Source organism: Onychostoma macrolepis, chromosome 21 (assembly GCF_012432095.1).
Source record: "Onychostoma macrolepis isolate SWU-2019 chromosome 21, ASM1243209v1, whole genome shotgun sequence".
Taxonomy (NCBI): domain Eukaryota; kingdom Metazoa; phylum Chordata; class Actinopteri; order Cypriniformes; family Cyprinidae; genus Onychostoma; species Onychostoma macrolepis.
Window position 1 is genome coordinate 18487624 of NC_081175.1, and position 26655 is coordinate 18514278.

The window sequence follows — 26655 nt, forward strand, 5'->3', positions numbered from 1 at the left end:
CCCTATTCTCTGACCCACAACCCCAGTGGCTGGCGGACATGCGAGCCGGGGCTACAAAAAATGCTGGGGGGAGTTAAGAAAGGAGCAGGGGTGAGATCGGAGGCGGATGACTCAGTATGGGCAAAAGGCCAGATGATACAGGCAATGCCTGCAGGGGTCGGGGTAAGAAGCCATGCTGTGCATCTCAGGGGTTTTAGGCCATTCCTCACACTAGGACCTTTTCTTTGGTACAATGGGTTAACTGATATCATCACCCATGTGGCGAGAGATCACAGAACGGTACCCGCAAGGGCTTTGCTGTCAATCAATATTGAAGACAATCTTAAATAGACAGGTTCACCCACAACTAAACTGTTCTCTTTTTTTTTTTTTTTTTTAAGAGTTTAAAATCTCTATGACTTTCTTTGTTCTGTGGAACACAAAAGTTACATTTGAGAAATATCCTATATTTCTTATATTTATTTATATCCTATAATTTATTTACTAGACTGATCTGGTTCTCGAGTCAACTCACTGACTCAATTGTCCAGTTTCAGAAACGGTTTGGAGATAAAAAAAGCGAACAAACCATAAAAATGTCAAAATAATATTTGAAATAATGTTTAAACCAATCATAAAACTGAGAGAGCAAAATAAAACCACTCTATGCTAGCCAATAGACTGACATTTGAAGATCTAGCTTTTGCCATAGTCTAAGTCTGCTGAGGATGCGTGATGACTCATAGAGCCAATGAGAAACAGGATGAGCGTGCTTGCGCTGAATGTGCACCGAATGATCTTAAAAAGCTCGTAGACCTTTCGGATCGGAGCGAACGTGAAGAGCGAAGGGCAGCCGCATCCCCCCGCTCTGGTCCCTGCTCAATAAAGCGCCTTTACTTCCGCCATGAAAAACATGTCATTCCAGATGAGCTCAGCCAATGACATTTAAAACAGGCACAGGGATATTGAATTAGTTCCCCATGATAAGCTGGCTGGGATGCTGATGTTCTGGTCAAAGAGGGGGGGGATGGGACAGGAAACGGACGGACGGACTGACTGCCTGTTAGGCGCCTGCTGCAGCTGTTTGATTAAAATGACAAAAACGTGGAAATGTCAGAGAGAGACGAGGAACCTTAAAAATAATACCAAGGCAAGGTAATACAGACAATATGAGAGAAAAGAACTGTGAAAACAGCTGGAGAAAGTCATGAGCAGTAACAAGCAAACTTGTGTTTGGAAGGATTACTTAACCCAAAGAACTACAATTCACAAATAAATAAATAGTAGACTTGTGTTCCATATTCCTAAGTCTTCTGAAGTCATATGACAGATAACTCGCCCCTACAGTGAGCTGTTAACTCGAGAATTGTTGCAACTGGTTCACAGAGTCAGTGAGCTGAACTTGAGATCTGAATCTGTTCAATGTCATGAACGGATCATTATATTGAGCTAGTTATTTTCATTGAACAGATTGATCTGATTCACAATCAGAACTAAACAGGTTGTCCATGAATGAGACTAATCTGGTTCTCGAGTTCAGCTCACTGACTCAATGATCTGAAGCGATTTTCACGTTAACAGTTCACCGGAGGGGAAGATTATTGGTAACTCAAATTTTCTCACACAAATCATATGAATAGAGTCTGAAAAATGCATTTGAGTTGACTTGTTTTTGGTCATTTTTGTGAACAGTATGGAATAATCAAAAGAACAACATTAAGGGAGTTAATACCATAGAATTGTTCTTTCTTAGTGAACTCTCTCTTTAGGAAGGTGCTGAATATTAATGCTCTTCCATCTAAATGATACAAATAAGCTGGTTTAAAAAAAAAAAAAGGAATAGCTGAAGTATGCATCAATGAACAATCAGCATCATGTGAAAACCACAAGAGATTATAGGAAACGGTTAAACGTATGAGCATAAGTCTGATTATAAATCAGGTGATTAGTCATTGCTTATTGGAGAATTTGCACAGATTAAAGTGTAAGCCTATTCGTAAATGCAGCAGGAGTCTGGTAGATGCAGTAAAAAGAACAGCACATAAAAGATATTAAGTTTTCACACTTCAGCTTTCTAGGACACACTTCATCTATCGTGTAAAATCCAGCAAGCATAAACCAAATTAAGCATGTAATACAAGGCTTGAACATGGCTGAAATAAATAGGCTGTAATCAGCGACGGTCATCAAAATGAATTTAGGCCATTGGGGACACGTTTCCCTGTGGCGTATCCCTCGCTCCCTGGCTCGACTGGTCAGTGGGGCCCATTAGCTCTTGCCTAAAACCCCGACGGAGTGAATCACCTTCATTTCAGCACAACAGATTCCGTATTGTGTAACCAGTGAAGGGCGGACAATGACACATCCCCGCTTGCTCTGAGCGATGTCACTGAAAATTACCGCTTTAACACATGAGCTAAGGCTCCCAGTCAACCTCGGCTTTTCCAAAAACACGGGTAATGCGGAAGGACAGGCACCACCACAAAAAAGGAAAAAGAGAGGGGGAAAAGGAAGTTCTCAATCACAATCACAATCCCAAAGAAAAAGGATATAATGAAAACAAACGCTTTTTGAAACGTTCCAGATATGCTTGAATTTTGCCTAATATGGCTTCATAATGGATTATGAGCACTCAAGAGTTTAATTTCTGAATTAGAAGCCTATTCTACCTTTTATTTATGGGTTTTAATCAGAGATGTGTGTAAACAACCCACTGTGTGAACGTGTGATTGTATCTTAAACAGTCTTGATGAATATTAAGATCAAGTAATCTGTCTTTTAACAGCTCCTCTGGACTCAAGCTTTATGTCTTGGCGCAAAAACCCCTGATTAGTCAAGTTTAATGTCTCTCTCTCTTGATTCAGCATCCTGAATCAGTAGCACTGAGTAAATATACAGTAGACTGGCTCATTAAGACAATGCCCCCATGAATATTGTGCTTATAAAAATAGACCCTATCATTTTTCACATTATGAAATATAATCCTGAGACACGCTGTCATTTAAGTACATAATTATGGACAGCCAGGCTGTCATTATCACAAAATAAATGCCGGCATGCGATATGGACTCCAGCACAAAGAGGAGGAGCTGAAGTTGTTTTATTGTGTGAGAAGAAAGAGATAGAGGAGCGATACTAGAGACTAGCGCAGCTATCAGCGGCCTGGGATGGATACAAAAATATCTGGTCGTTCAGAATCAAGTATTGATAAAGGTATGTAAAAGTCATCTAAACTAGGGCTGCACGATTATGACAAAAATCATAACTGTCGATTATTCCCTTGAAATTGTAATTGCGATTATTAATAACGATTATTTTGAACATATTTATGCCATTGTTTGAAGCTGCATGCCATATTTTTTATATAAAATATATATATATAAAAAAGGCTGAAAACACTCTTCCTGAACTTTTATTGCTTTTCTATAGCACTGAGCCTCAAATGTCAACTATACATTGGTTTGGTTTCTTCTTTAAACAAAAAAAAGTAAAATTATGCATGGTATAATTATGTTATACTAAAACAAAAAAAACAAAAAAAAGTTTACTAAAGCTATATATTTAATTTACAATTAAACACGAAATTTCAAATTACAGTAACATTTTACAGTACAATTTATATTGTTGTTGGGATGCAGATGTACATTTATTTTTATTAACAAAAACAGTACCGTTGTGAAAACTGTAACAGCCTCATCTTTTATACATAACCAAAAGTACAGCACCTCATTACCATGGTAAAAAAGCCTAACTATATGGTTTCCATGGTGTTTGCATTGAAAAACAGTAGCCTAAAGACATTCAGTCAATTACAAATCCACATCAACTGATAGAATAATTGACAAAATAATGGAATTATATTCCATTACTCCTTTAACATATTTAGTACATTAATAATACTCAATATGAACATCCTACTTTTCTGCCACCGTATTGTTACCGTTAGTGCTACTACAGTAAAACTATGGCAAATGTGGGTGATTTGTGGATAGAAACATCTTCAGTGTTGATGAGAACAACAGCTCCGATTTATTTGGCTTTAAACTAGTTTAAATTAAAGAGAGGTGATTTGTACTGGAGAACTCTGCGCTGAACTCGAGTGCCTCTTACTCGATTTCACAGCGTTGTTTAGTGCGTGTTCGTGACTGGTCACTGTAATAAACGCATACGCTCTAAGCTCGCGCTGTGCTGTTTTCTTTCGAGGCGAGCGGATAAAAGGTCCGTGTGACGTGCAGTTCAAACAAGTACCGCTATTTTGTTCCGCTTTTCACACGTTTGGCGTTTAACATTCTATCATGCGCAACAGAGTGACAACTACTATCAGTTAGACAAAATGCTCTTTTATCCAGTGTGTTTAAGTTTGTTAAACCCCGCTGCAAACACCTCTTAAGCACACAGAATAATGCAAGTGGGCATTTTTAATTGTTTATTTATTTTTGTAATCGCGGCTTTCAACGATTATGTAATCGTGGCATCCATAATCGTAATCGCGATTAGAAATTCGATTAATTGTGCAGCCCTAATCTAAATCATGGCCTAATGGTGAACGCACATACTCCCAGCAGGTGTTGAGCCACGGTGCTCATGAAGGACACACAAGTTTGAATCTCCCTTCTTGACTGTCTAAACCAAAAAAAAAGCACTGCTTATGAAACACAGGGACACAAGGCCACAGTGTAAGATGGGAACGGCTTGAAACAGCTTGAATTCCAGTTGTTGTAGTTTCAAAAGTTATTATATATTGTAGAAATGGCTCTGCTTGCAATCGCTCCAATCTTGTTACTGTGGAAACAGTTTTCAATGTCATAGCATAATACAGCAACAGTAAAAACTTAAAAGGTTCAAGTTTGTAATTTTTAAAATGTAAAAAATATATATATATATATATATATATATATATATATACACACACACACACACATACATACATACACACAAATATATACACATACATAAATTTATCTAAACTGTTTCTATTTATAACCCTATTATTATAAACCACTAAATAAGATTTTTAAATGTATTTATTTATATTTTAAAATGTATTTTATATTTGGAAAATATTTTTTTATTTATTAAAAAGAAATTCAAATAAATAGTTCTAAAAGAAAACATTCCACATTCCAAAAATAAATGACAGTATTAAACCAATTTTCATGTGTCATGGTACTGGGTAACACTTTATTTTAAGGTGTCCTTGTTACATATGTTACATGTACTTACTATTATAATAACAATAAATTATGCATAATTACATGCAAGTAACCCTAAACCAAACCCGAATCCTAACCCTAACCATATAGTAAGGACACGTAGTTAATTAATATTACTCAGCACTTGAATGTATAATTACACTGTAACAAGGACACCTTAAAATAAAGTGTAACCTGGTAATGTCATCATTTTTGTTTTCTTGTGTTCTCGTAGCTTCACTGATATCACATGGGCTATTTTAATGATTTACCTTTCTGGGCCTTGAACGTGTCAGTTGCGTTGCTGTCTATGCAGGGTCAGAAAGCGCTCGGATTTCATCAACAATATCTTCATTTGTGTTCCGAAGATGAATAAAGGTCTTACGGGTTTGGAACGACATGAGGTGAGTAATTTATGACAGAATTTTTGGGTGAACTATCCCTTTAATATTTTTCAAGGCAGCACTATATTTTTCCTCAACCAATGGCAGATGTGTTTGAAAACACTGCTAATGCAGAAATGACGTGCTTCACCTTTTACTTCAGTGGTTCAGGGCTGCTTTGTTCAGAGGACTGAATTGGAAAAAAGGTTTAGATCATGAAGATTCATTATCTGCAATACTACATCTGTGCCCATCTGATTACTCAGTTTTGTAAACACACTTTGCAGGGTCCTTTTTCCTGGGCCCAATAAACAGTCTTGAGAGCTCAGAAAGGCATGGGCGTAGAGCATTCCTCACGTCCTTGAAAAGCCTATTGTGTTGTCTTCTCTGTATTAGCGGCTAGTGACGTTAAGCAGATTGCCTCATCCTTGAATGTGGAAACATTCAGAGGAGCGCATTTTCAATCTAATGCGAAGGACGGGGAGAATTTTTAAACAACTCTTGAACTGATGAACCAACAACCCTTTTAAAACACTCTCGCTGTGGACACACGTGCCAAATGCGGTTGTCTTAACCATGTTTCCTTGTTCTCTCATGGCCTTTGAGTGTATTCCACTGCGGTGTCCAAAAATGAACTTCAGATGTTTGCTTTCCACTTACAGAAATAATCAGGCAGAGAAGCCTCTCATTAGATTCAATTACCGCACTGACAGTTACGCTACATCTGACGGACGCAACCTCCACGGCGCTTTAATCAAAGCCCATGAAGGATGACAGCCTGACTTTGTTGGGTCTCCTGGTTAAACCCCAAAAGCTACTAACACTGATGTATCTGGGAATCAATGACGCATGGACACATTCGCTCTTTCATTGGAGAACGCATGCCTTGGAAGCTGATCAGCATGAAGGAAATGTCAAACCTTTGCTCAGCAAACTGTCCGTTTCGACTGGAAACCTTCTCCCTGCACCTTTCCGTCAAGCCTTTGTTCTCTCCTCGGAAATAACCCATGTGACGTCGCAGACCGTAACGCATTTTGACTTAACGTTTATTCAGCGAAACCAGGTTTCCAAGGGGATTGAAAAGGAGGACGGTGTCCAGAGGTCAAGATAAAAGTGAAAGACATAAAACACAAGGAGGACTTGAAAAGCTTTACATTTTACGTGAAGTTTTAACACATTTGGTCTTTTTCTCACAGTGAAGGTAGCCACAGGGAGCGTAACCCTACCTCACTCTGAAATTCCAGCCTTAACAAGGCCACTGCTGAGACCACAGGTGTTCCGGCTTGAACAATCAAAGAATCAAAAAAAAAGAGGGGACAGGTCACACGGCCTGACACCAGGTCTGCCTGCTGGCCCCACACTGAGCGCAGTGGTTTTAGGTGTCAAGTCAAAGGCCATTCTCAGACCCCACTAAGCTGATATCATCAGGTGCTTGCTGTTTTAAACTAAATACCACATTCAACCCCTGCCACACTAACTGCCCATGAACCCATAGCCACCGACCTTCCTGTGCCAGCCTTTTTTAGACTGCTTACTAATCCACATCCCTCTACAGAACAGCTGAGTATCACAATAAAATATATTAAGCAGAAAAGACATTTGACACAGGACTGAGTAAACTAGCTATGAGAATTAGTCTAATTAATCAAAACGTATTTCATATTATGGCCAACAGCTCATAAATGGCTAATATTAAAATGCTATTCAATTTTGTCTGCACATAAATAAGTTACATAAGATTTGTATTATATACAATATAATAATAACAATAATAATTATTAATTTGTATATAATAATAATAATAATTATTATTATTATTATTATTTATATAACAATACAAGTAAATGGCACTGGTAATCAAAACCAATCACAATATGATGACAATGTCCAATATATACAATAAAAAAATAAATAAAAATGTTAAAATAAAATGATAAAAGATAAAACAGTCAGATAAACAATATTGTACTGCTGTATTCTGTAACCCTTTAAAGTATTACCACTACAGCAATACACAAGACAGAAATTATTGACCATGGTGGCATGTGATTAAAAAAAAAAAGGTGTTAAGTTGAAAATAGTCTAACTTTTAGTAAACATGGGCTGTGATCTGTGCCATTCTGTTTTCTAATACATCTCTCACCTAAACACTCAAAACCTGCCTAATTATTCAGTCCTTCCTTAACATTTCCTTACACACCTAGTTATTCAGGAAACCCACCAGCTAATTATTAAAAAGTCATAGTTTTGCATCTCTATTTTAACCCTCTCTAACTTTGTCCACAACCTAGCAACACGGGTCTTCAAAAAAAAAAAAAAAAAGGCTTTAACACCAGTGGATGTCTTCCGTTGGCTGAAATGATGTGTTTTCTCTAGATGACAAAGGGTGTGTTTGAGTGTGGTTCTGTGTAGGTGTGAAAGGGTTGTGCCAATAACAGTTTTGACCACAAACGTTACTCTCGGTCTCACATTGAATGTTCATTCTGAACATGGCATGGACTTAGCAGACACCTCAGACACCCTCAAGACCACAGTCACACATGCTGCGTCTGACTGCTTGTCATGGTGTGGTCTCGCTGTGTATTTGGTTTCTGTATATTTGCAATTTTATACATTTTTCACAATTTTTGAAATTTTTGCAGTGATATGTTAATTAGCGAGCTGATCAATGCATTATATAAAGTGACCATGATATGGCAAATAATAATATTTTAAATATAAGCCGAATTATGTCATTATAGTAGGGTGGAGGGACAGCACTTGAGAAAGAAAGACAAAGCAAAAAAAAAAAAAAGACACCGAAAGAGAGAGGAGGGGCCAGGAAGGAAGGAGGAGGCAGTGGTAACGAGGTTAAGGGGGAGATGTTAAAGATGGCTTCTGTACGTCAGGGCCAGGCCTGCTGCGGGGCACATGCTGGAAACAAGGGCTTTACTTTCTGCCCAACGTTTCGAAAAGTTCCTTGGGCAAACAGCATAATCAAATTCGTGTGATTGGACTCAGTGAAGAGAGCTTTCTTTGATGAGAGCTGAGACAAGGAAGCGTTTAAAATCAAGACGCCCGGCTCACATCTGTACCGTTACTGAACACATGACAGGAGTCTCTGATCTGGAGAAAAGAGAGAGACATGCTCATAAACATGGATTTATTTTGATATTTTCATCGAGTCGAAAGTGACCCTAATTTGATTCTAAATGAACAACGATGAAAAACAGCTAGTATTTAGAGGAGGTTACAGAAGATGACCTGTGCTCCACAAGTACATCCTGTTATATACGTCTAAATGAGCTAAGCTTGCGGCAAACTGTATCATTAGACAGGACATTAACCCTATCACTATACATCCGGTATTTTGCTTGGTTAAACAAATAACCTAGGAAACATATACTTTGACTGGAAACGTGCAATTTATACAACTACTGTTCAAAAGTTTGGGGTCAGTAATCCTTTTTTTTTGAGTAAGGAAGCATTAAATTGATCCAAAGTGACAGTAGAGATTCGTCGTTTTTTTTCGACTTTTTAAAAAAAATCCTCGACTTCATTTTGCTTGCATCGACTAACTGGCAAAATACCGGAAGTTCACAGTAGTTCCACGGAGACTGTTATCATTTACATGTGTGGAGCGTCTCAAACTCAATCTCTGCATGTTGTTGAGTTTGGGTTTATTATAACATTAATCTGGGAACGCAACGTGCGCCATTTCATCAGATTTGTAAGGTAAATCATTTATAAATCTATGCAAACACAGGAGAATACATTGCGGTTTCAAAATAAAAGCTCAAACCCTCACTCTGAGTTTACACGTTTTGATGTCGACATATTCATTTAATTACAGTGGCTATAGCATTTCTGTCCTAAAGAAATGGCCAAATATTAAAGAAGGATTAGATCGCACAGTAATGTGTAAAAACAATCGTGAGGCCGTTGTCGCCCCCCTGCAGGCCTTTGTTGTAATGCATAATCTACATTAGCTCTATAGTTTATAACACATTATGTATTTTAACAGTTTTGTTCAATAAAACCATATGATTTCTTGCTTTTGATATTTTACTTGAACTAATTATTATTGCCTCATTGCTATTATATACTGTATGTATTTTAAGTAATTTTAAATTTTATCTATTTTTTATTACCACAAAAAATGTATTATAATTATAGGGCCCTATGAAATATGTTTTATTTCCAAATTCAGTTTTTTTCCCATTTTCATTTTTCTATACTCTGTTTTAACGGTTAAATAAAATTTTACTAGTCAAAATGCTAATTGAGTTTTACAGTTTTATCTTTACCAAATTCTGTTCCCCTTCAGGAACTCGAGCTGCGTCGAAAACGCTAGGGGAACGCCTTTCAGCGATATCAAGCTCTGAATCATATGTGTAATCAGTCCAAATGATGGCGAGATGTCAGGTGCGGGTGACGTCATGACCAGGAAGCTTAAAAGCACGTGATGTGCAGCCGGCTTCAGCTTTCTGTCATTCAGCAAAGCTCTCTGTGTGTGTCAGTCACGTCTATGTTCTGTGAGTCATATTTATTATTGTCCGTCAGTACACAAGCAGTATGTCAAAAGCCAAGAATAAGGGCGAAAGCGGATCGCGTTATAGACTGTGTGTTCCTCCCTGCCCGCGCTATATTACGAGCGGGGATACACACAGTCTGTGCGTGGTCTGCTTGGGAGTGAAGCACGCAGAGTCGGCTCTCGAGGGAGCCGACTGTCCGCATTGTGAGAGAATGCCACTGCGTACGCTTCGCTCCCGGAAGGCTCTCTTTGAGGAGGGAGCCTTCGCCAGCGTTCCTCACGGTGCTGGCCCCACTTCCGCCGAGGCAGAACGGCGGCTGCACTCGTGGGGTTCGCAGCGGGATCTGGTGGAGGGAATGGAGACGGGCGAGTCCCTATCTTCTTCCTCACCTGCCAGATCCACTGCCCACTCTCTGGGATCGGAAGCCCGTTCTGCGGTTTCTTCCCCCCGGGGAGTGGTCTCTGCGCTTCTCCTATCTTGAGTATTCGCCCCCTCAATCCCCACAGTATGAAGAGCTAGTGGAGGTAGTTACTCGCGCGGTTGCCAAGTTGAACATCGATTGGCTTGCCGAGAAACAGGCTGAATCGCAGAAAAGTAAATTAGATGAACACTTTCTGCGTACTAAGCCGCTACCTCCGCGCCGGAGCCTGCCTTTTTTTCCCGATCTCCACACAGAGGTGTCGAGATCGTGGAAGAAACCATTCTCGGCCCGCTTATTCGTCCCCACCTCTGATTATTATGGTAATGTGGCGGGGCTGAGTGATTGCGGTTACAGAGCGATGCCCCGGGTTGAGCAGACGCTCGCGAGCTTTCTGTCTCCCGGCGCGGCATCGTCTCTGAAGGCTCCGGTCTTGCCCTCCAAGCCGCTGCGCACAACATCAACGCTGGTGGGCAAGGGGTACACGGCAGCGGGTCAGGCTGGCGCGTGTCTGCACACTATGTCAGTGTTGCAGGCGTATCAAGCCGACCTGCTAAAAGAGCTAGATGAAGGCGAGCAAATAAAATCTGAGGATATCGTAGAACTAAGGAGAACCGCTGATTTAGCTCTCCGCGCCACCAAGGAGACCGCCCGTGCCATCGGGATATGAAGGAGAAAGACAAGGTCTTCCTTATGGACGCCCCGCTTGCGCCTTCTGGTCTGTTCGTTTCAGCGGTTTCTCCCAGCTCTTCATACAGAGAGGTTCAGAAGCAGAGCGTCGCCTCTCGTGCTCCCCCGCAGCGGGACCGAGGTCGGCGGCGCTCTAAGTCGGGGTCTTCTAAGGCGAGGCCCGATCTGAGGGTCGTGCTTCAGTCTGGGAAGCCCCCGACGAAGCGGTCCTGACATCCATAAGTCCGGGACTGCTGAGGGCGGCCCCTACTGGGGAAGAGCGGGGTGCACCGCATTACACGGTGTCCGTCTCTCCTCAGCGCCCTCCGGAGATCGTTCTGCCAACCCTGCCAGTGTTTCTCCAGCGAGTGTCTCTCTCAGTATTTCCCGCCCGGAAACGTAGCGGAGCTGAGAGCCTCGCCACCCCTTCGGTGGTCTCTCGAGCATCTAGTTCGGCAGTCTCCTGCTGGTCCTCCGCTTCAGGGCACCGAGCTAGTAGCTCCAAGTACACCAGAGGCCAGTCTCGAGAGACTGGTTCCCTTAGTAGATTATTTAGCAGTGTGGAAACTACTGCCAAATGTATCTCGTTGGGTCCTGCAGACTGTAGAGAGAGGCTATCGCATTCAGTTTGGCGCTCCGCCACCGCCTTTCAAAGGGGTTTTTCTCACGTTAGTGGGCCCCGAGCAGGCTCTGGTATTAGAACAAGAAGTGAACACTCTCTTGAGGAAGGAAGCCATCGAGGTGGTCCCTCCTCTCGACTGGGAGTCCGGGTTCTACAGCCGGTACTTCACTGTTCCAAAGAAGGATGGGGGGTTGCGTCCAATTTTAGATCTGCGGCTATTGAACCGCTCAGTCATGCGTCTGAAGTTCAAAATGCTCACTGTCAAACAGGTCGTGTCTCAGATCAGGTCCGAGGACTGGTTTGTCACGATAGATCTAAAAGACGCATACTTTCATATCTCCATCCTTCCCAGTCACAGGAAGTTCCTGAGGTTTGCTTTCAGGGGCAAAGCTTACCAATATCGGGTTCTTCCCTTCGGCCTAGCACTCTCACCCCGTACTTTCACGAAGTGTGTGGATGCTGCTCTGGCTCCTCTGCGACTCCAGGGCATCCGCATACTCAACTACATCGACGATTGGTTGATTTTAGCTCAGTCAGAGCAGATGGCGGGTTCGACATCGAGATGTCGTTCTCGCTCACCTGAAAGAGTTGGGGGTAAGACTAAACGCCAAGAAAAGTGTGCTTTCTCCATCACAGAGGACCACTTATCTGGGCGTGTTGTGGGATTCGACCACGATGCAGGCACGTTTGTCTCCTGCTCGGATCGAGTCGATCCTCACTGCAGTCACGAGAGTCAGAGAAGGCCTGTCACTCACTGTCAAGCAGTTTCAGAAGCTGCTGGGTCTGATGGCAGCAGCATCCAACGTGATACCTTTTGGCCTGCTGTACATGAGACCCCTACAGTGGTGGCTCAAGACCAAGGGGTTCTCCCCGAGGGGAAACCCGCTTCGCATGATCAAGGTCACGCAGCGATGCCTACGTGCCTTGGACATGTGGAGGAAACCTTGGTTCTTGTCTCAGGGCCCGGTGCTGGGAGCCCCTTGCCGCCGCATGACGCTAGCGACAGACGTCCCTCACCGGTTGGGGAGCGGTCATGAGTGGCCACCCTGCCCGCGGTCTGTGGAGTGGTCGCCATCTCATGTGGCACATCAACTGCCTGGAGATGCTGGCCGTGTTTCGAGCACTCAAACACTTTCTTCCAGACCTAAGAGATCGCCATGTGTTGGTGCGCACCGACAACACAGCGGTGGTCTTTTACATAAACCACCAGGGAGGTCTGCGTTCGCGCCCCCTATACAAGCTGGCGCACCGGATCCTTGTGTGGTCCCACAACAAGCTTCTCTCACTGAGAGCAGTTCATATTCCTGGGCATCTCAATATGGGAGCAGACATCCTGTCGAGGCAGGGGCCAAGGCCCGGGAAATGGATGCTTCACCCCGAGGTAATGAAGCAGATATGGAGAGTTTTTGGCCAGGCTCAGGTGGATTTGTTTGCGACTCGTCAGACATCGCACTGTCCCCTCTGGTTCTCTCTGACTCATCCAGCTCCATTGAGGAGATATCAGACCGTCTTCTCACGTTAAAGACTGTATTTCTCTTAGCGATATCTTCTGGCGGCGTGGACATCTCGTTCCCCTAGCGCTTTCGACGCAGCTCGAGTTCCTGAAGGGGAACGTCCCATGTTACGTATGTAACCATGGTTCCCAGAGGGAACGAGACGCTGCGTCGCAGGGACATATTTCCGGCATCCCTACTAGAGCTATGCTTCATTCCTAGAAGCTGAAGCCGGCTGCACATCACGTGCTTTTAAGCTTCCTGGTCATGACGTCACCCGCACCTGACGTCTCGCCATCATTTGGACTGATTACACATATGATTCAGAGCTTGATATCGCTGAAAGGCGTTCCCCTAGCGTTTTCGACGCAGCGTCTCGTTCCCTCGGGGAACCATGGTTACATACGTAACCTGGGACATTTTCCATTATTTTCTGGATTCCATTAAATTTTAATAATCAAATGCATCTCCAATTAATTGATTTTATTTAAAAAAAAAAAAAAAAAGTTATTTTTGCACATTTACATTTTTCTCCTAAATAAATGCTGGTAAATAATATTTCTGGTAAATACTCCTTTAAAAAGTGTTTTTTGATTATAATTAATTTTATTATTAGTAGACCAGAAGATGTGGATATGTTGTCATTCTTACACTATAATACTGAACTTTGATTTCAGTGATTTGGACTATGAGATGGACACTTGCTTCTTGCAATCTATGATGCACTTTACTTTTGCTTTAAAAAAAGGATTTCATAGAAATTTTGATTTCATTTAGTTTAATAAAATATAGTTTAATAAAATATTCGTAAGTAATTTTTGTGTGTGTGGGAAATGAATCGTTTAGATTAATCGATTAATTAGTCGATAGATTAATCGAAATAAAAATAGTTGTTAGTGGCAGCTCTACAGTAAAGACATTGTTACAAAAGATTTCGGTTTCAAATAAATACTGTTTTTTTGTATCTCCGTTTTCACAAAAATTCTGTTAATTGTTTTCAAAATTGATGAGAAGAAATGTTTCTCGAGCACCAAATCAGCATATTAGAATGATTTCTGAAGGATCATGTGACACTGAAGTAATGGATGCTGAAAATTCAGCTTTTTGCCAACAGAGAAATAAATTGCATTTTCCTATTTGAAATTATTAAACAATTATTTTAAACTGTAATAATATTTCACTATTATTGTTTTACTTTTGATCAAATAAATGCAGCCTTGGTGAGCATAAGAGACCTCTATCAAAAACATTAAAACTTACCAACATAAACTTTTGAAGAGTAGTGTACTAGTCAAAATTGAGTGATATTACTATGTTATTACAATGAGTCTTTAAAACATTCTCTCAAACTGATAAAAACTGTGCTATCAAACAGGAAATGTCAGTAGGTTCTCTACAGAGTCATCCAAAAACACTAAACTTGGGCTTGTTCGATTAAGTTTGCAACATTTAAATCGAACAACACATCGTTCTGATTTCTAGGTCTGGAGTCCTACTGAAAATATAGCATATAATTAACACTTAGCTAGCTGTGAGGGGATGGCGGTTTATTTTACTCATAATCACCGTTTCACCATAAAGTTGCATACTGAAAAAACAAACAAACATCTGAATTCAAAATCAGTAGAGGGCTGCATGCATAAACAGAGTGTGACCACTGTAGTCTGATTCACAAACAAATGACTCTTAAAAGGTGCAGTAGGAGATCTTGGAAAATGCTAACTTTAGCCTGATAGCACTGAAAGCGAATGTCCCACCCTCCCTGCAATCACAGTCTAAAGCCACGCCCCCTGCACGCATATACGCTCACAGACCAGAATACCAGAGACCAATTTACTACAATAGGCTACATTAGCGTTTCTCATGCCCCCCCGCTCTGCACATTTCATATGCATCTCATCACGTGCGACGTTTGTTCTATTCGACTGTAATGTTCCATACAAAGAGCATCAAAGTGTGAGAGACGTAAATTTCAATAGTATTTAATTACAGAGGTATATCATGTCTCACTTAACACTTCTCTAGTAAGTTTAGTCTGTGTGTGAAGACGCTGCGCAGCGCAAATCCGTAAATGAATGTTCCAAAGATAAATACATTTAGACCACTTAACTTAATGATCGCTATCGGGATGTAAAGAGACTTTCAACCAGCATAGCAAAAAATGTTTCTGAAGACAATCACCTATTGCACCTTTAAGAGTGGGTTCTTTTAATGACTCTTCAAAAACTGAACTTAAAGTTATCAGTACTTTTGTATGCCTTTATGTGCTTTTTAGAACTTCAACATTTTGGTGCCTGTTCCCTTGCATTATATGGAATGATAGAGGTGTGGTATTTTTCTAAATAGGTTCAAGTCTAATAAGTAGGCCTATACTTTGGTGCACCAACTAATCTCAAAAACACACACATTCAAAATACTCAGTGCTTAAATCTCAGTATATCAACAGGGCACCTGTGTCCACATCTCTCAAATGACAGCAAACACACAATTATGCAAAGATAAAGAAATCTGAGCGTTTGCACTGCATGTGTGTTGACTGTACTGAGTCGCTGCTCTCACAATGAGAGCGAAACTAACCCGGCAGTTCAAGTGGGGTGGCACGAGGCAAGATTACGATCCAGACAAGGATTGCAAACAGTTTGCTGAGCAAACACTCCGGCCTACGAGCATGTGCTTTGAAATGACAGATGAAGAGAGGACGTCATGTGGAGCTCATAAGTGATGATGTTCATGTGAATCACTTCCTGCAGTGGCTAATCAGAGAGTGGACTTGAATGTGTGTATTTCATACCATCTTAACTGTAAAATGGAATAAAACGTGCTTTGGAATCAATGAGGGCTTTCAAGGACTATTAGAGTTATATTAAAATAGCATGTTTTTTAGTTTAGAGACCAACCAGATGTGCAAGTCTGCAGTCTTTATTGTTTTTCTCCATCTGCATCTCGCAGGCATCTGAAAACAGGAACATTAGCTGGCAATGTAAATAGAGTTGTGATTGCAAAACCACGCAGGTTGCCTGTTATTGAATTGAATGCATATCGATGATAAATGAAGCGCTTGCTGTTTTAATGTATGTAGTAATGATAGCAAATCCATTTTCTTGTAAAATAAAGTGATTATAGCTCCTTGTAACCTGAAGCACAACAAAACAATGACTCAATGGACACACAGTAAAAACTGGAGACAGAAAACACATGCAGATGCTATGGTTGGGTCAAGATGTAAATAAAGGGGTTTTCAAACCGGTGTCTGGGAAACAATGGAAATTTTCAGAGAGAAACTGCGTAAAAACTAAATAAATAAAATTAAAGATAAAATAATTAGATAAAAGTCAGTTACATAATTCTGAAAACAGGTTTTGTTTATAATTGAATTGCCATCATAATGTAAAAAAATAAATAAAAATAAAATAAAATTCTATAGAATAACTACAGTATACACTTTAAAACAATAACAATTATTTTTAATTATTAAACAAATTAAAAAATAAGATTAAATATTATGCAACATTATATAAACACTACATATACATATATGTGCGTGTATGTGTGCATGCATGCATGTATGTGTGTATGTACATTGCCGCTCAAAATTTTGGGATCAGTAAGATTTTTTATGTTTTTTTAAGGGAGTCTCTTCTGCTCATCAAGGCTGTATTTATTCGATCAAAAATACAGAAAAAAAAAAAGTAATATTGTGAAATCTTATTGCAATTTCTAATAGTGGTTTCCTATCCAGTCTTCAGTGTCACATGATCCTTCAGAAATCATTCTAATATGCTGATTTAGTATGAGTGTTGAAACTGTTGTGCTGCTTCATATTGTTTTTTGGAACATGTGACACTTTTTTCTTTGATTCTTTGATGAATACAAAGTTAAAAAGAGCAGCATTTGTTCAAAATAGAAATCTTCTCTAACAATATAAGTCTTTACTATGACTTTCTATTCATTTAACACGTCCCTCCTGAATAAAAGTATTAATTTCTTTAAAAAAAAAAGAAAGAAAGAAAAAATGTAATGACGCCAAACTTTTGAATAGCATTGTATATTGTAAAATAAAATTTATTTTTTAAATAAATGCTGTTCTTTTTAACTTTTTATTAATCAGAGAATCCTAAAAAAAATATAACAGGTCCCCAAAAAAATATGAAGCAGCACAACGGTTTCCAACATTGATTATAAATCAGCATATTAGTAGGATTTCTGAAGGATCAGAAAGCTTTGATCACAGCTTTTGATCAGAGATTAAAATACAACTTTGAATAGATAATTTTATCCGTTACACTGTCATCACAGTAAACTCTCTAAAACAAATTGTTCTTGTAAATGCATTGATTTAAAACACTGTGAACGAACCATAAAAGCGCTCCTGATCAGTGTGGGTGGACATGACCCTAAGCCAGTCTAATTATACAGTATTGGTCACAGATAAGCTAGTCGTTCAGACCACCAAATTATTATGTCATTTTGCACGTCCCCAGCAGATACACAGAATATAAAATTTTCCTTTTCGTGGAGGCCAAATGAAAAGCAAAGGAAGGAGCGTAGTGAAGGGAGAATTGAAGGAGGATGGAATTCTGAGAGAGGGAGAGAAGGAAAACTAGGTCAAGTCACATGACTGAGCGATCAACTGTAGGCAGGATTACATTTCTACAGCATGTGCCCATTTACAAAACAAATGTTGACTGCAGCTTTATCTGCGTTTTGTGAAGGGCTGAGCCCAGGAATGAGGGGAAGGGGGCGGCTCCAGATCAGCAAAGTGCAAGAGATGTGTGTGCCATGTGTACTGTGAGTTAAACAAACCGGGCCAGAAATGGTAGCATCCTCTCAGACAGAAGAGAGAGACCGTTGTCTGAGTGGACAGGAAGATGCTGTCAAACCTGAACAGCACAATTCTGCTTTAAACTTTTCCAAATATACATCACTTGCTGTTTTCACTGTGGATTAAGCTTTGGGGTGATTTTGCGGTCTGTATACAAATACACACATACATAGGTATAACTTTCATGGCTAAAGCGTGAAATTAAGTGTAAGTGTGAAATTTTTCACTACTAAGAAACATCACGGAATTAGGGGAAAACACTTTTTGAATTACATTAGCATTTAGATGCGAGCAATAATAGTTTGTATCAACGGATATTAAAAATACATTTTAAAAATAGTCAGAATATCAGAGCTATGATGAACTATGGTTACTAAAGAGATCACAGTCATATTTTTGACTCTGATTTAACGACGGGATAACTGTAGGCGGAGTTTCTAGGCAGTAACTGGCTTATGATTGGATTAATCTGAAGTATATGTAAATTTGAAATGTAAAGTTTTTATACATTATGGTACTTTTTTATTTTAATCACTCTAAAGTATTGCTGTAAATGAAATAATGTAGAACAGATTATTTTTAAAAAAGTTTTGCGTACGATTCCCTTTAGGTAGATATGTCTGTGTGCAAGGATTGAATTGTGGTTGCTGCTGTAACAATATTTCCTGTGAAGGATTAATAATAATAATAATAATAATTTAAAAAATGACGCATCTAAAAATTTACATATTCAGACACTACATTAATGAAGTCATTTAAAATAACTTTAAAATGCATACAATTTTTTTTACAAATCAATAGAAAATGTACAGAATCACTGACCTATGATAATCCACAAAATAAATGTATAATACATGTTGTTCATGCCTTAGCCATAAATCGAGACGAGGTGAAAGAACATGTTGCAAAAAACCTGAAAAAAACGTAGCTGTGTCTAGGGAAGTGTAGTTAATGCAGGGTGACATCTTACGAGAAGTAAATGTCATGGGTCTAAGCTGACAACACGCAGAAAAAAAATGTGCGAGACTGTCAATCAAACACACATTGCAGATTCATCCAATCATACGTTTGGTTACACCCTAGAAACTCAAGAGTCACAAATGTGACTGGTGATTTCTACGAAAACCTCAATGTACTTAAATGCCAATAAATGAAGTTAAACAAAGTCAGGGTCAATGTTCACTGTCAGACCTGTCAATCACAAGCTCTTAAATATTGGTCTTCAGTATTTTTTTTTTTGCAAGATTGGTAAAGCAAAGTCAGCATTCAGGCAAGAATGAAGAGCCCAAATAAATATATACAAATAGCCTTGAAGAACACAAAAACAAGAGACCCCAATATCAGATACTAAACAAGAGTGACAGAATGTAATTTAGGTTTAGGTACAAAAGGGTGTACTAAAATCTGAATGAATGTAGCAGAAGCGATTGGTTTGACTGAAAAACCTACTTCAAAGAAACCTACAAGAACATAAATGTGAATTGTGAACACATTTGGCCCCTTCCTAATCCATTGATAATGTATGAAAACACAGTTTGAGAACAACCCACTTTGCCCAAAAGCGTTCCGGTGGCGGGTGGGGAAGCGTGTGTTTGGTTCAGTTCAGGGCAGCGATTGTTGATACACGCCGTGCCCATCGTGTTCTAGGAACGCTGATAGAAAAATCCTGATTTGTGCTGCGTTGGAGGACGTGGTGGGGTGTGTGCAGCAAGGACTGGGAATTAAATAATGTAGAGAGGCAACACACACACACACACACACACATTCGTGCACACTCGATGATGATGTGCATCAGCCTCTCCCTGCTGTTCCCGATGCAGTCAGGCAGAAAGATCTAGGCCATCTGCACAGCAACACAGAGAAAATAGCTCTGCGCGCAGACAGAGGGGGACACGATTAACCAACTGGCTGCATTTTTCCTATCTCTCTGAGTGAGAGACAGACAGAGTGTGCTAAAATTGAAATGGGCTTTTAGAAATAAAAACACACCTCTTTAGACTTCCGTCATAAGCAGGCACTGGAGAGAGTGACAGTGCAAGAAATCAGAATGGCAGAGGAAAAGTTCCCACCTAATGAGGTATGACAGTCCTGAGTCGGAAAGGTAAAGGAAAATATATCACTTTAAAGCCCCTTATGTGCTATAGTATTCATAACTAGACCTGCAGAACTGGTTCTCAACCTTTTTGTCCACTATAATTCATTTTGACTATTTTTGTCCCCCGATCAACATGTGAAGGCCCCACAAGTTCTTTCTAATTTATCGGATAAGGATTTTAAAAATATATATTTTTACTCACAATTTCTACCTGACAAATTAAATCACAAAATATTTTAACTAGATCTTTTTTTTTTTTAAATAATCATTAAAATAGGAATTTATTAATTTAATTACTTTTCTAGGTCCAGATATCAAATGAGGCTTTGACATATATCCAGATATTCATTGCAATGGGAATGCTGGTTCTTCAAATTAAAAAAAAAAAAAGTAAATAAAAAAAACATTTTTGGAGGGGCAAATTAAAAAACTATTATGGCATTAAATAAAAATATATAATAATAATAATAATAAATATTATTAAAATAAAAGAAATGACTGCAATGTTTACTATAAGGTTTAAACGGTTTAAAATCAGCACAGAAATTAAAAAAGAACATCAACAGCACCATAATCAATTTAATAAATTTCATTACCAGCAGTTATTACCAGGCTATCTGGAATACTTTATTCTGAATGTAGTGATTAACTAATCAGAATAATGACCTATAATCTGATTGATCACCGTCCCGGGACACTGGTTTACTTCATACAGTAGTTATGCTTGTCTATCAATTCACTCTGCTGCATTTCTTCCCCTCGTTTAATAAAATAACTTGCCTCAAATCAATAATTGATGTTTGTTCATTATAAAAAGCTGTTTACCAGGCAGAGTAATCTCAAAATAAACCCTGATCACCTTATCATGGTTTATGTTGTAATAAAGACCAAACTGACTGTGTTAATCCCTTTATCACCCATTCAAGATGGTGATCAAATACAGCAATTCATAAAAATCTTTCTTAAAGACTCTTATAAATCTTCCACAACAACATGTACTATACAAGGGACTATGTTGTTCTATGTCTAGAAAGACTGTCAGTCTGGGACGGAAGTCTCTGACGAGATGTCAATACTAAAGTGAAACCTGCTGCCTCGTGTGGATCTGAGCGCACACTCAATCCACTGAAGTCTTTTAAAACAGAATTTTAATTCCCTGACCCAAGAGAGGTTCAGCTCAGGCAAGGTTACCATCACACATCAAAGCTGCTTTCAACATAAAAAGCTGACAATTAAGGCTTGGGTTTATGTTCGGGATTTGATTTACACTCAGGTTTACATTCATCTTTCAAAAGAAACTGCTAATTGTGGGAGTTAAACGCAATGCCACATGGTTCTGCGAGACAGAGATTATGTCATGTCGCAAGTACCTCATGTAGGACAGACTACTATTGTTCCAAGAAGTTTGAGACAAATTTTACATCTTGCAACTCAGGGGGAAAACAGTGTTATTTTCTTGAATCATGGCCTTGTGGTTTGTGCATGTGCTCTGCACATTGAGTTATGGTGCTCATATGTGTTCGAATCCAGCCTGCAGAATTTCCCAATAGTGCTTTTTTAACCATTTAGTTTGCTACTACCTTTAATTTTGGTGATATTACTTAAAATTTTTTATATAGAATATTATTATATTCAGTTATATTTTGTTTGCTTTATATAGATATGCATATAGATATAGATAGACACACAGAGCCGGGTAGATTACTTACAAATTGTAATCCATTACTGATTCCAAATCGCATGACAAAAATTGTAGTTAGTAATGTAATCCATTACATTACACATTTTAGGTAATATAATCAGACTACTTTTAGATTACTTTTAGCTTTTAGATTACGTTTTCACATTGATTTAAATAGGATAATCTTGTACCGTACTGATATAAAAATACAAAGAGTAAGAAAATATCTTCCATTTGTTGTTATCAACAACATGAAGTTCATTAAACACAATATTAAGGTTTCCCAAACTGTGATAATACAAATAAAAATGTGTTCATCAGTAGTTGATGCAATGCTGAAACTGATTTTTGTAAATCCAGTGGTCAAATGCTGTGTAGCCACCTGACTAATGAATGATCTCTGCGTGAATGTCAACAAAACTGGAAGACTGAGTGTGTATATAAGTGGTAGACTATTTTAGAAAGATGAAAAAGAGGAATTATGCATAATCAGTAAATTATGAATACATTTTTGCTATTGTGTGAATAACATGTAATCCACAAAAAAATAACTCTAGTCTGATTACGAGCATCTTAAAATGTAATTACAAGTACTTATATAAGTATATATATATATATATATATATATACACACACACACACAATTTATTTATTTATTTTTGAAATGAGTGAATAAGTTCTAGACAGTTTTGTAAGATTCACCCCAACACATTAAAAAGCCCAATGAGGTTTAGCGGCTGTTGTTGTGGTTGATACTGTTACGGACGGCCGTCTCGCTGGAGGTTTATGGGGAGTTGAGTTTCACTGGTGCTCCCTCTCCGTCTCTCACCTCAGTGTCACTTAATTAGCCCGCCTGCACAAAGGGAAACCAGGCACAGGAGCCCAATTTAGACCACAATAAAGTCTGGAATGACTCGACCCGCACTGTAATAGGAGTCCCACCCCCCTTCATTTACGTGCCAGAGACGTTCCTGGGACTTTGAAGATGCCGAAAACTGAGCAAAGGAGGGGGAAAAGCTCAAATCAAAGGAGGGACCCTTAAATTCCATGAGATTCCTACAGATGTTTCGAAAAATATTTGCTGAAGCATTCCAGATGTGCCACCTACCAGTTCCCCTTAGCTAACCACTTTTTTTCACTTTCTTTCATTCTTTCTAAGTTTTGGTTTTTTAACACTGCAAAGCAGCTCACAGCAAGCTCTCAAAAACACCACTACATAATAAATGAGAAAAAAGGACTAGAACCAAAAAATATATGTGGTGATGTTTTGAGTCTCAAAACTGTCTGAGGTGAATTTTTCTGATACTGTAATGTTCGATACTGCTGCAGTTCCCCAACAAGCTCCTGTGTGCCAGTGCAGCGCACTCCCCACAGGCTACGACCTGGCCGTGACCCCATGACCTTGCGTCTTTGCCTCACACAAATGCTCTGTGCTTAGTTGTTCTGCTTTAAATCGCAGCTTTTAAAATGAGCCGTCTCATTCAAACAGTGCCAGAACGTCACAAGCTCACACACCTGCGTAAAACTAACCAACCCTCCAGCGGGTGCTCAGGCTCTGATCTGGTTTTTATAATGCGAAGCGGTCTCATGTTACTTGTTCTAGTCTGAAACAGAAGAAACCATCCTAAATGTGACACTTGAACTTGCCGGGTGCCGTTACTGCAGGCGCTGGAATGTAAGCCTTCTGGTATGCAACAAATTGCCGTGAAAGAAACTGCCAGTGCCTGCCCGTCTGCCTATCTGTCCGGCTGTCTTCCTGTCTGTATTGCCTAATTCCTTGCAGAAGATTTTGCCACAGGCGTTCTCAAACTCCACAGTAAACATGTTTCTTAGCCTAGATCGCTGCTTTACAAACGCTGAGTGGAAGTTGAACTTGCATTTCCAATGGAAACAACTAAACAGGGATGACTGCCAAACCACAATTACCTCCCACAACGCAGCGAGCGCTAAAACACTCCAGTAGAAAACAGAACGTCACACACACCGAAGATGATTCTTTTGAATTCTATCTGACATCAGTTTCAAAAATAGCAACAATTATAGAGGATCGCTTAACACAAACGTACCTTTTAATTTGATTTTCACCTTGAAAAAAAAATGGTGTAGGAATAATTTTCACTCTGAATTTGCTAGTAAAAAACAACTACAAACAAACGTATCAAGTAACACACTGAATTAAACATGAAATTTTGAAGAAAAACAGAAGTAATATTTTCTTGAAAACATACTCTGATAATCTTTTTTGTTTTATTTACGACTTTTTTGCAGTGTACTTTCACTATATTTGTCTAAGATCATAACTCAATACTTCACGTTAACATTTTGTAAAAAATCATTACATTACAAAATAATGAAAATATATTACAAAACAGTTTCAAAATAACAATATAGACCATTTTTAAAATATTTATAATAATGAAAATATATATATATATATATATATATATATATATATATATATATATATATATATAAGAATATTTGACATTTATTTTAAAATACTAGACTAAATATACTGAAAAAATGTAATATGTCAGAATACAATATTTTTAAAATAAAATATTCCTATAATAAAATTTAAGAAACGTCAAAATATGCATATATACATATCTTATCTTACATGCATACAATCTTAAAAAAAGCATTATTATTATTACCATGTCTTGACAGAAGGAAGAGGCTAATTAAATACACCAAAATATGCATACATATCTTATATATACACAAACTGTATATATAGGGAAGAAAGAGGCTGACTAAGTTCACCTCTTTTTAACAAGCTGTCACAGCAGTGACGCAGTCAGATATTCTCATAATGTCTAAAAACATCAGGCAAAATCAAAGTCATTCTTCATCCTGAAGAGGAGTTCAACAATCCACACAATTTGCCCTAAAAATAGATGAAACCTTCTAACCATGTTGAACAGAACAAACCAAAATTATTCCTCAGTTTTATAGCTCAGCTTTGTCCCAGTACTAGAATCACTTACACACACACTCCCTGAAGTGATAGGAAGTAACTGACTCACACACCTCCAAGATTAAAAGGCCTCTCAGCTGGAGTGAGCAGCAGCTCAACAGCCACTTGACAAATAGCAGTGGCTCTTGCAGCAAATGGGTAATAAGAGGCACGCTCTTCTGCCGTTCGAGCGAGAGGAAGGCAGCAAGGTCAGAAGGCACCAGAACACCTTTCTCGCAGAAACGGACGGATCTGTAAAAGAGATAACATCTCTGACACGTCCCATGACTTATGTAAACAGTTAGAAATGCATCCACACTCTCTCCGCCATCATCCTATACCTCATGGAGATGTACTCAGCCGTAGCAGGGAAGGAAGCGAGATCTCTGACGTGCCTCCAAGTACATTTGAAGCCCAGGTGAGAGTCTGAAGTTGATGTGAATGAACTGTAAATCACTCTGCAGACCCGCCAGTAAAACCCCCCCCAAAAAAACCTTGTTTGGGCAAAATGTGGATTGTGAGGGTAAAAGCACACCTGGCTTAGGCAAAAAAACAACTGATATGAAAAAAAATAAACAGTGTTCATGCTACAACAGAGTTGCCATTTACTTGCATACAAATCCCTTTATCTTATTGTTGTCATCATATTTTGATTAGTGTAACAGATATGGATTATCATAATTGCAATCATGGTTCTTAATCTGCTGGGTTGATTTAAGCTCTCCAGTGTAAACTGTGGCATTAGTGGACAGAGCCCCTCACACACGCTCTAACACGCAGTCCAGAACACTAAAGCCCAGTGATTTTTATCGCCCGTTACGATTGATACTTGTCACAAAGCATGATATGAGCCCAGGAACCTTGAGTAAGCTAAAGCAGACTGTATGATATTCATCTTACGACTTTGGACACAATTTACAGCGTTCAACTGGGCGATCAATCAATCACGCTCATTAACATGCAAAACTCATCCAAGCAAGCCAATGGGATAATGTTGACAATGTTTTGCATGGAAAATTAAAAAGAAAGAGTCTGGAATCCATCAGACATGTATGATAATTGCAAAACTGAGGTTATTTAATTGTGAAAGGAATAAAAAAAAACTTGTATCAACATTTATTAGCCATCACGACTGTAAGACCAATGCTATTTTTAGACACTGTGGCTACATCCAAAATCTGAAAAACGCTGCCTTAGGAGAATGCATTTCAAGGTAGGAAGAAATCAACATACTAATCCAATGTTAGCTTCACCATCTCTCTCCTGAGATGCCTTCATCTGCTCGATTTTTGAAGGCAGCATAGATGTATCCTTCGCTACCCTTGATATGCCACAAATTTGTGCGTTCAATTTCATGATGAAGTTAAAAAATAAAAATGATGTCCTAAAGTTGCAGTTGGTAGTCAATTTGTGTATGCAAATGTAGGTTTCTGACCAGCTTTGTCCACATTTGATATCATTTCTAGTGAAAAAATTTTATTGTCCTAATCGAATATTCACTTAGCTATCAAAAGCTCTCTCTGTGTGGCTGAAGAGCATAAAACCATTATGCTGCCTCAGAAGTCTGTCTAAAATCAGTTTTGTGAGGTACCCTCATGAACAAATGCTGTCTGCAAAGTCAATGCCTGATAAGGCAGACAGGCTGAAGTCAGCTGCCTAAGTTTTCGGATGCAGCCTGTCAGAAAGTAAAATCTGCTGCAAAGAAATAATCTGCTGTCTGCAAGCATATCACATTAAAGTCACAATGAAAAGTAGCAGCAGATCTTTTCTTCATATTGTGTTGTAAATCCAAGTGTAACAAATTACTGAAAAAGAAGAAAAAAAAGTA

At 39.0% G+C, this 26655-nt stretch overlaps 1 protein-coding gene across 26 annotated transcripts in view; it reads right to left on the reverse strand.

Moving 5' to 3' along the window:
• Nucleotides 1-26655, reverse strand: part of rxraa (retinoid X receptor, alpha a) — a 198155-nt gene that overhangs the window by 82597 nt on the left and 88903 nt on the right. The window lies entirely within an intron of this gene.